Source organism: Ailuropoda melanoleuca, chromosome X, assembly GCF_002007445.2.
Source record: "Ailuropoda melanoleuca isolate Jingjing chromosome X, ASM200744v2, whole genome shotgun sequence".
Classification (NCBI taxonomy): domain Eukaryota; kingdom Metazoa; phylum Chordata; class Mammalia; order Carnivora; family Ursidae; genus Ailuropoda; species Ailuropoda melanoleuca.
This window is the reverse complement of record NC_048238.1, coordinates 34594655-34604164: the sequence shown is the minus strand read 5'-3', so window position 1 is coordinate 34604164 and position 9510 is coordinate 34594655. Positions and strand designations below refer to the sequence as shown.

General features: G+C 47.6%; 1 long non-coding RNA gene across 10 annotated transcripts in view; it reads right to left on the bottom strand.

The window, feature by feature from the left end:
- LOC105239621 overlaps positions 1-6166 on the bottom strand; it is a 48143-nt gene extending 41977 nt beyond the window's left edge. For 6 of the 10 annotated variants that reach the window (XR_004622308.1, XR_004622310.1, XR_004622303.1 and 3 more), the window contains exon 1: positions 5346-6166. This is a non-coding gene — a long non-coding RNA (uncharacterized LOC105239621). The remainder of the gene's footprint in view (positions 1-5345) is intronic. The other 4 variants (XR_004622304.1, XR_004622306.1, XR_004622305.1 and 1 more) reach the window with 4 other exon arrangements.
- Between the last annotated feature and the right edge of the window lie 3344 nt (positions 6167-9510).

Sequence of the window (9510 nt, the reverse complement as noted above, 5' to 3'; positions counted from 1 at the left end):
TTTTTTTTTTTTTTTTTTTTTTTTTTTTTTTTTTTTTTTTTTTTTTTTTTTTTTTTTTTTTTTTTTTTTTTTTTTTTTTGGGGAAGGGGGCAAGGGGAGGAAGGGGGCAGGACTTAACAGAAATTTATGTCTTCACAGTTCCGGAGGCTGGAAGTCCACAATCAACATGCTGGCAGGGTTGGTCACCCGTGTTCCCCACCCCGGCCACCCGCCGCTCTGACTTGCAGAGGGCTACCCTCTCACTATGCCCACACTTGGCCTTTCCTCTTGTGATACTGTGGTTTCTAATAAGAAATATGTATTTGATCTCCATTCCCATTTCTGGCACAGAGCTCCTAAAGCTACTGGAGTTTTCTAAGTCATGAGAGCCCTAACAGTGTCCTTTTTTTTGGTTAGTGAGGTGACTCTGGGCCTCCACTTAAGGCTGGGGGCTGGTTGCCAGGGCATCCAATCATGTGACTGGAGGGTTGGAAATTTCAGACCCCCTTCAGCCCCCACCTCTGCAAGGGGGGAGGGGCTGGAGGGTCAATCAATTGTTAATGGCCCCCAATTTAATCAATCTTGCCTACATCATGAAGCCGCCATAAAAACCCAACCAGACGAGGTTTGGAGAGCTTCCAGGTTGGTGAATCAGAATACATCACGCACCACTGTTTGGGGCCCCACACTCCACAAGGATAGAAGCGCCTTTGCCTGGGATCCCACCTTACGGATCTCTTCACCTGGCTATTGATGTGCACACTTTAGTATCCTTTGTAACAAACCAGCGATCTAGTAAGTAAAATATCCGAGCTCTGTGAGCGCCTCTAGCAAATTCATCGAACCCAAGGAGGGGGTTGTTGGAACCTCCAACCTATATAGCCAGTTGGCCAGAAGCACAGGGATAGCTGGGCTTGTGAGTGCCATCTGGGGTTGGGGGGGGGTTGTGGGACTGACCCCTTCACCTGTGGGATCCGATGCTGTCTCCAGATAGTGTCAGAATGGAGTTGAACTGCAGGACACCCCACTGGTGTCTAAGAGTTCTTGGCGGTGCGGGGGCGGGGGGGAATCCATAGGCTGTAATTGGCGACCAGAATCCTTACCTCTGGGCTTACACATCCTCTGTGTCTCTTCCCAGTCAGATTGGATTAAGGCTCCATCCTTTCACCTCATTTAAACTTAATTACCTCTTTAAAGGCCCCATCTCCAAATACAGTCACATTGGGGGCTAGGGTTTCAACATATGAATTTTGGGAGGACACAATTCACTTGATAATGGGGGCAATATATTAAGTTTGATCAATGACTTACACTAGTCAGCACTGCTTATGAACTAGTCTTACGGAGACTGAGCATTTCCTCTTGAATTCCACCAAGGAAACACTGGGGCCTTGGTTTGGTTATATCTGTACATCTCAGCGATTTGAAAGAAACCAGAAATTAAACATACTTTTACACTTTTTCTAAAGAAGCTTATCTCTAAAAAAAAAAAAAAAAAAATAGTACCAGTCTAGTTAGAATGTAGAATGATGGCAAGAGCACCCTTGTCACAACGACAAAAAATCTGGATAATCTGAAAATCACAACTTTCCTTCAACTCATCAGAGCGCTGAGGTCACAGGGCACCCAACTGACCTGAACTCTAAGGAAAGACAGGTGCCTTAGTGAGATCAGGCAAGATGTGAGCGAGCGCTTGTTTGCCTGGGGCAGATGCCACCGGACACTGGAGAAGGTGGGACAGTGTGCAAGACCAGATCAGTAATTTCATCAGAGAGAAGGAAAACGTTAAGAATCAAATGGTGGGCGTCTGGGTGGCTCAGTCAGTTAAGCATCTGCCTTCAACTCGGGTCATGATCTCGGGGTCCTGGGACTGAGCCCCGAATCAGGTTCTCTGCTCAGCGGGGAGTCTGCTTCTCCCTCTCCTTCTACCCGCTCATTCTCTCTTTCTCAAATCCATAAGTAAAATCTTTTTTTAAAAAAAAGGTTTTAGGGGGCGCCTGGGTGGCACAGCGGTTGGGCGTCTGCCTTCGGCTCAGGGCGTGATCCTGGCGTTATGGGATCGAGCCCCACATCGGGCTCCTCCGCTGGGAGCCTGCTTCTTCCTCTCCCACTCCCTCTGCTTGTGTTCCCTCTCTCGCAGGCTGTCTCTATCTCTGTCGAATAAATAAATAAAATCTTTTTAAAAAAAATTTTTTTTAAAAAGGCTTTAGAATCAAATGGAAACGCTAGAAATGAAAAACACTGATGAGCCTTGATGCCTCATCAGAAGACCTGACACAGTGGAAAAAAGTCAGAAAATTTGAAGATAAGTCAGGGGCACCCAGGCGGCTCAGTCGGTTAAGCGTCTAACTCTTGATTTCAGCTCAGGTCCTGATCTCAGGGTCCTGGGATTGGGCTACACACTCAGCACGGAGTCTGCTTGAGAGTCTCCCTCTCCACCCCCTCTTCCTCTCCCTCTGCCACACCCCCACTCATGGTCTGCACTCTTCCGAATACATAAGTAAATGTGAAGGTAAGTCAATGGAAATTACCCAAACACACACGAAGAGAAAACAAGATTTGGGGAGAAAACCAGAACAGAACATCGAAGAGCCGTGGGACATCAGTCTAACATATATAGGATTCCCAGGAGAGAGAAAATGGGGCAGAAGTTATTTGAAGAAATAATGGCCGTGAATTTTCCAAAATTAATGACAGAAACCAAACCAGAGATCCAAGAAGTTCAGAAAAAACAAGCAAGATTTAAAAACACACACACACACACACTAGGCATAGCATATTTAAGCTGCTAGAAGACAAAGACAAAGAGGAAATTATAAAGGCAGACAAAGAAAACACGCAGCACGTGCAGCAGAACAAAGGTAGGAACTACGGCTACTTCTCATCAGAAATCATGCAAGTCAGAAAACAAAGTGCCATCTCTTAAATGCTTTAAAAAAAAAAAAAAAAGGCTAATCCCCCCCACCCCCGCCCAGAACTTGTTTACTGAAAATTCTATACCCGGCCAAGTATTTTTTTTTTAAAGTGGGGCAGGGCACCTGGGTGGCTCCGTCAGTGAAGCATCTGCCTTCAGCTCAGGTCATGATCCCAGGGTCCTGGGATCGGGTGCCACTTCGGGCTCCTTGCTCTTCGGGAAGCCTGCTGCTTCTCCCTCTGCCTGCCGCTCCCCCTGCTTGTGCTCTCTCTCTCTCAAATAAATACATAAAATCTTAAACATAAAATAAAATAATAAATAAAAGTGGGGCACCTGGCTGGGTCAGTTGGGAGAGCATCTGACTCTTGAGCTTGGGGGTCATGAGTTCAAGTTCCACATTCGGTGTAGAGACCCCTTTATACATACATATTTTAAAGTAAAGGAGAATTAAGAAAAGGATTTTTAAAAAGCACTTGTTTCAGATTTGGCCTTTTGACTTTTTTTTTTTTAAAGACTTTATTTATTTATTAGACAGAGAGAGAGACAGCCAGGGAGAGAGGGAACACAAGCAGGGGGAGTGGGAGAGGAAGAAGCAGGCTCATAGAGGAGCCTGATGTGGGGCTCAATCCCAGAACGCCGGGATCACGCCCTGAGCCGAAGGCAGACGCTTAACCGCTGTGCCACCCAGGCGCCCCTGGCCTTTTGACTTTTAAGAAACGCAATAAAGGTGACTATGTGAGGTGATGGAGGTATTAATAAACTTGATGGGAAGATCTGTTCACAATGGTATGTATATTCAATCATCATATTGTACACTTTATCTTACTTCGTACATATCAAATATAGCTCAATAAAGCTGGGAGAAAAAGAAATGCAATAGACATACTTCCATTTAAATACATGCATACCTATACATATACATAGAGAGAGATCGAAGACAAAAATGAGAGAGTTCACTGCCAGCAGAGCCGCACTGTTAAGAAATGTGGTAGAAGGAATATGGGGGCGCCTGGGTGGCTCAGTCGGTGAAGCATCTGCCTTTGGCTCGGGTCATGATCCCAGGGTCCTGGGATGGGCCCCNGGGGGGGGGGGGGGGGAGGCCGGTTTGTTTCTCTCCCTCTGCCCCTCCCCCCACTCGTCCTTGCTCGTTCTCTTTCTCTCAAATAAAAAGAGAGAGAGAGAAAAAAAGCAGGGGCGCCTGGGTGGCTCAGTCGGTGAAGCGTCTGCCTCCGGCTCAGGTCATGATCCCAGGGTCCTACGATCAAGTCCCAAGTCCCGCAATCAGGCTCCTTGCTCAGTGGGGAGCCTACGTCTCCTCCCTCTGACTGCTGTTCCCCCTGCTTGTGCTTGCTCTCTGACAAATAACTAAATCTTTAAAAAAAAAAAAAGAAGAAGAAGAAGAAGAAAAAACCCACCACCAGTAAAATGCAGGATGGGGCTGAGGAATTGGTAGTATGCTCTTTTAAGTCTTTACATGTGAAATGGTGTATTATTTGAACGTAGACGCTAATTAATTACTGTAAACCCTAAGGCAACTGCTAAAAAAAATTTTTTTTACAGCATTAAATGGTTTAACATGCTGTCCTGGATTCCTGGATTGTCTGTCAGCAGCTTAACACTATTCCCCCCTCTATGCTCTCCCAAGTATGGCGGCATCCGGGGGCTTGGGGACTACATTGTCCATCATGCCATGCCACATGGGTTGCTAATTAGATTCTACCGATAATCTGTCATTCCTCACGGTAGCGATGTTCTATCAAGTCACTCTGAACACCGAGTTAGTGGACACTGACCCATTGCTCCCAGTGGAAATACAGGTTTAGGTTCCAGAGAGTCTTTGAGCAAAACACTTTTGAGGACTGATCAATATATAACCTTGTTTTATGTGTGTTTCTGTTTAAAGACACCTTATTTAATACATATCATTGATTTGGATTTATGGCCAACAGCCCTTCACTCTGGCCTGAATGAAGCTTACCCAACACACGTTATCTTGTCCTTAAGGCACATCACAGCCTCTTCCGCACTAGGGGACCATTTTAAATAGCAAAGTCACCAACAGGAGGCACGAAAACATGACAAACATGGCTCCAAACAGACGACGGACAGGACACTTGTTTACAGTAGGAGCATCGCCTTGTTCCCCCTCGGCTGGGAAAAGCGGCACTGGGTGACTCAAGCTGCTCGCTCATCTGTTCAAGTCCGTGAATAACCGCGAACAGACCGTGAGTATTGATGGGGGGTTATGAATACATCTTAGCAAGTAAGCAAATCTGCAGATAGGGAACCCACAGATACGGAGCATCTGTTCTTGCACAAGACTTGGAAGGCCAAAAGGGGCCAAAAGCCGTTAAGTATTATTGCTTGTTCCCAAACAGCAGGCAGACACAAAGGCCACAGCAAGTGGGCATTTTCGTGGCCACTGCCTGGCACCTCCCCGAGAATCACCTACCTTGGTCTTGCAAGCCGGTGCGCCGCTCACCGCTCTTTCCGATGCTCTGGAAGTTAGGGGGAAATCTGAGAGCTGTTATCGGCTTTCCTAAACCTTTGCTCTTGCAGCTCTGCCAACTGTTTTTATAAGCGCCTCATCTCCAGAACGAAATCCGTTCCCATTTGAAGGGGACAGTGCCGTCTGCTTTCCTGGCCAAACCCTGACTAATACGCATTCTCTTAAAAAACCCACAGCTCGGCGTAAGATTGGAATCCATCTGACACGTCCAACTTCATGCAACTTGTCACAGCGAGGGATTGGCCAGTACGGCTGGGTGTGACCTAATTCAAACTCTAAGGGCTTTGCGGACCCTTCGGCTTCTTCCTCACAGACGGGCGCGTGACGATAGAACTCCTCTGTCTTCAAAAGTGCTGTCCCACTTCCTATTTATACTTTCCAGGGTAAACCCTTCTCAGGCCACTAAGACACCACGGCAAGGATTTGTGTGCCGGTGATTTAGGACGGCAGCGCTTCCAGAAGAGACCAGTTAAGGGAGTGGGAAAGGCAGCACACGAAATCAAAAGCAGACGAGCAAGGCGCTCACGGGTAGGGCCGGACCAGGCCCGGGGGCGGGGCGCTAGCATGTAAATTATGCTTTGGTGTTCGTCCCGCCTCCAGGCAAGGGAGCTGGGCTCGCACACTCGGAATTCCCAGGTGTGCTCAGGGCGCTTTCCCGAGTCCCAGGGCCGGCGTCTGAAGAGGGTCTCACCGGCCGGCTGTTAGCAGCGATGGCTTGGAAATCGGAGAAGAGGCACCTAGAAACTGTAAAAAGGATCCAAAAAGGGCTGTGGGGAAAACCCACGGTGTCTGCCCCACCCTTTCACGAAATGGAGAAGTCAAGGCAGCTGGGTGATTAAGCTCCAAAACTCCGTTCCGACTTGAGTTTAAATCCCAGCTGTGGCAGATACTGACTTGACCCCTTGCCTCCATTCTTTTTAATACAAAAGTTCTGATTGTCAGCTAGGCCATGGCTGGGCATAAAAGCCAGATTGCCCAGCCTCCCTAAAAGCCATGTGTGGCCAATGTGAGGTGACCAGTGGTTTAGGGTGTGACTTTAAATGCAGGAAAGCCCTTCTTTGACCTCCCCCCCCTTTTTTTCAAGTAGGCTCTATGCCCGATGTGGACCTCAAACTCAACTCTGTGATCAAGAGTTAACAGAGCTAGGGGCGCCTGGGTGGATCAGTTGGTTAAGCATCTACGTTTGGCTCAGGTCATGATCCCAGCATCCTGGGATTGAGGCCCGAATGGGGCTCCCTACTCCACTGGGAGCCTGCTTCTTCCTCTCCCACTCCCCCTGCTTGTGTTCCCTCTCTCGCTGGCTGTCTCTCTCTCTGTGTGTCAAATAAATAAATAAAATCTTTAAAAAAAAAAAAAGTCACATAGCTCTACCGAATGAGCCAGTCAGGTACCCCAAAAACCTCCTTCCTTCTGCTGCCTGAAGCATGGTCCTGAAGGCTGGTGCACAAGCAGCCATTTTGAGCCATGAGGTGGAGACAGAGTTCCCAGATTGAGCAAATTAAAATATTTTATTTTATTTTATTTTAATTTTATTTTTTAAAGAAAAATTAGAAAAAAGCAAGACCTTGATTTTAATGTTTCATTTAATGATTTAATGTGGCACAGGACATACTTATAAAAAAAATATTCATCATTTATCTGAAATTACAGTTTAACTGGGTATCCTGTATTTTATCTGGCAACCCAAGGCATAGACCATATGTCTGAGAAGACAGAGAACAAGATAGAGTCGCCATACCAAGAGTTAGACTGCTTACCTCCAAACTTTGTGTTAAGAAAGAATATTTATCTTGGGGGTGCCTGGCTGGCTCAGTCGGTAGGAGACATGATGCTTGGTCTCAGGGTCATGAGTTCGAGCCCCACGTTGGGTGGAGAACTTACTTAAAAATTAATTAATTAAATTAAAATGAAAGTCTGAAGCAAATATGGCATTTGGTAAAGCCTGGTACTGGATGGTTAAAAAAAGAGAAAGAAGAAAGAAATCTATCTTCTCTAAGTCAGTATTTCCTACCCCCCTGCCTCTGGCTGCTGAACCCAATCCATCACTGGCCCTGCCACTAACTTGTTGGGTGACCCTGGGAAAGTTACCTAAGCTCAAGGTCACTGTCCATTCCGTGGGGGCGGTGATGTTCACCCACTGCACAGGACACTGTTGGGAAGGGGAAATGTTGCAAGCATTTCGCGTGGCCAGATAGGGCGGGCAGCTTGCAGGACGTGTGAGCTTGGCATTGACTCAGTGGGCTCCGCCTCTCGCTTGCAAATCATCCCCAGTCCTCCTCCCCTCCCCAAGCAAAATCACTGCCCCGAGTCCAGGCTTGCTTCTTCGCCCTGGAAGACCACATTCTATCCTTCCCTGAGGGCCCCACACCTCCTGATTTAGAGAAACCGCTGCCGGGCTTCGCTATTGGCAGCCGTAGGTAGTGGCTTCTGAATCTATTTCCTCTCAGTCATTTTTGTAGGGATTGCAAAAAAAAAACAAAAACAAAAAACCCAAAACAAAGAAACTGTGACAGAATGTGCAACCTGAAGTCTTCAACAGATAACCCCCCCCTTTTTTTTTTAAGATTTTATTTATTTATTCGACATAGAGACAGGCAGTGAGAGAGGGAACACAAGCAGGGGGAGTGGGAGAGGAAGAAGCAGGCTCATAGCGGAAGAGCCTGATGTGGGGCTCGATCCATAACGCCGGGATCACGTCCTGAGCCGAAGGCAGACGCTTAACCGCTGTGCCACCCAGGTGCCCCAACAGATAAACCTTTCTATCTTTGCTCAGAATTAGACACAAGAGGAAAACCGCTGGTTGTGTTCTCACCTTCCCTCTAAATTTAGAAATCTGAAAACATTGTTCATTATGCCAGATACTTGGTGCCTTCCTTGCAGGCCTGGAAAGTTGAGAATTGAATCGAGACACTTCCTTGCCTGAGAAGAGTGTATGGAACGTCAGACACTAATCCCTAGGGACATGTGGACTCCCAGGCGAGATTTTTCCTGCGGAAAGAGCCAGCTGAACCAGCATAGACAGGTTCTTGGGCCTTGCTCAGTCCCTCGGGCAGACCACAGGTGTCCATTTCCAACATTCCGACAGGTCCCAGTATGGGTCCATTTGAAGTCAAGTGAATTCTGTCCCAAAGGCAAGAAGAGAGCCCACCCAGGTCTGACAACTTGTAGATTTCCTCCTGTCAGCGTATTCTAATGGCCTGATTAGCAATTCTATTGTATTTAATTTGCACCCAGGGTAATTCACTGTCAGCCAGAAGAGCCATCAGCATGAAAAATGGCACCCAAATTAAAAACCAATAGTCAAATTTCAGTTGGAATGAGCTCTCTTGGCATAATGATGAAGCGGGATTAACTGGAGTGGTAGGTCCAGCCCAAGAGGTGCGAGCTTGTAAGTTGCAAACAGACTGCTGGGAATTTGAGCCAGGGCCTTTCTGCATCGTGGGAAAAGGGCAGCCAAATCAGAAAATCGAGAGAGGAAGATGTGTTGGTCCAGACCAACAGCGCTTGCCATCTCTTAGCTCACTGTGGTGGTTTCAAAATATGTCCCCCAATTTTTTGACAGTCCTCCCATCAAAATGTGGAGGAATCTAGCCCCTGCCTCTGGAATATGGGCTGGCCTTCCAGACTCACATGGAAAGAATAGAATACGGCAGAAGTGATACCACATGATTTCCAAGACGAGGTCATAAAAGGCAATATAGTTTCTGTCTGCTTCTCTTTCTTGGAAGCCCTGAGCTGATGCGTTAAGGAGTCCTGCTGGCCTGAGCCGCCATGTTGGAAAGGCCATGTGCAGAGGCCACCTAGAGAAAGAGAGGGAGACCCAGAGAACCTTAGCTGGTCCACCCCTAGCTGTGGGAGTCTTCCCAGCCCATGAGTCAGCCCTGGGAGTGAAGTCTTTGATGACTCCAGGCCTGGCCAACATGTCACTCCGACCTAAGAGACCCCCTAATCAAGAACTGCCTGGGGACACCTGGGTAGCTCAGGCGGTGAAGCATCTGCCTTCGGCTCAGGTCATGATCCCCGGGTTCTGGGATCGAGTCCCACATCGGGCTCCCAGCTCAGCAGGAAGCCTGTTTCTCCCTCTGCCTGCAGCTCCCTCTGCTTGTGC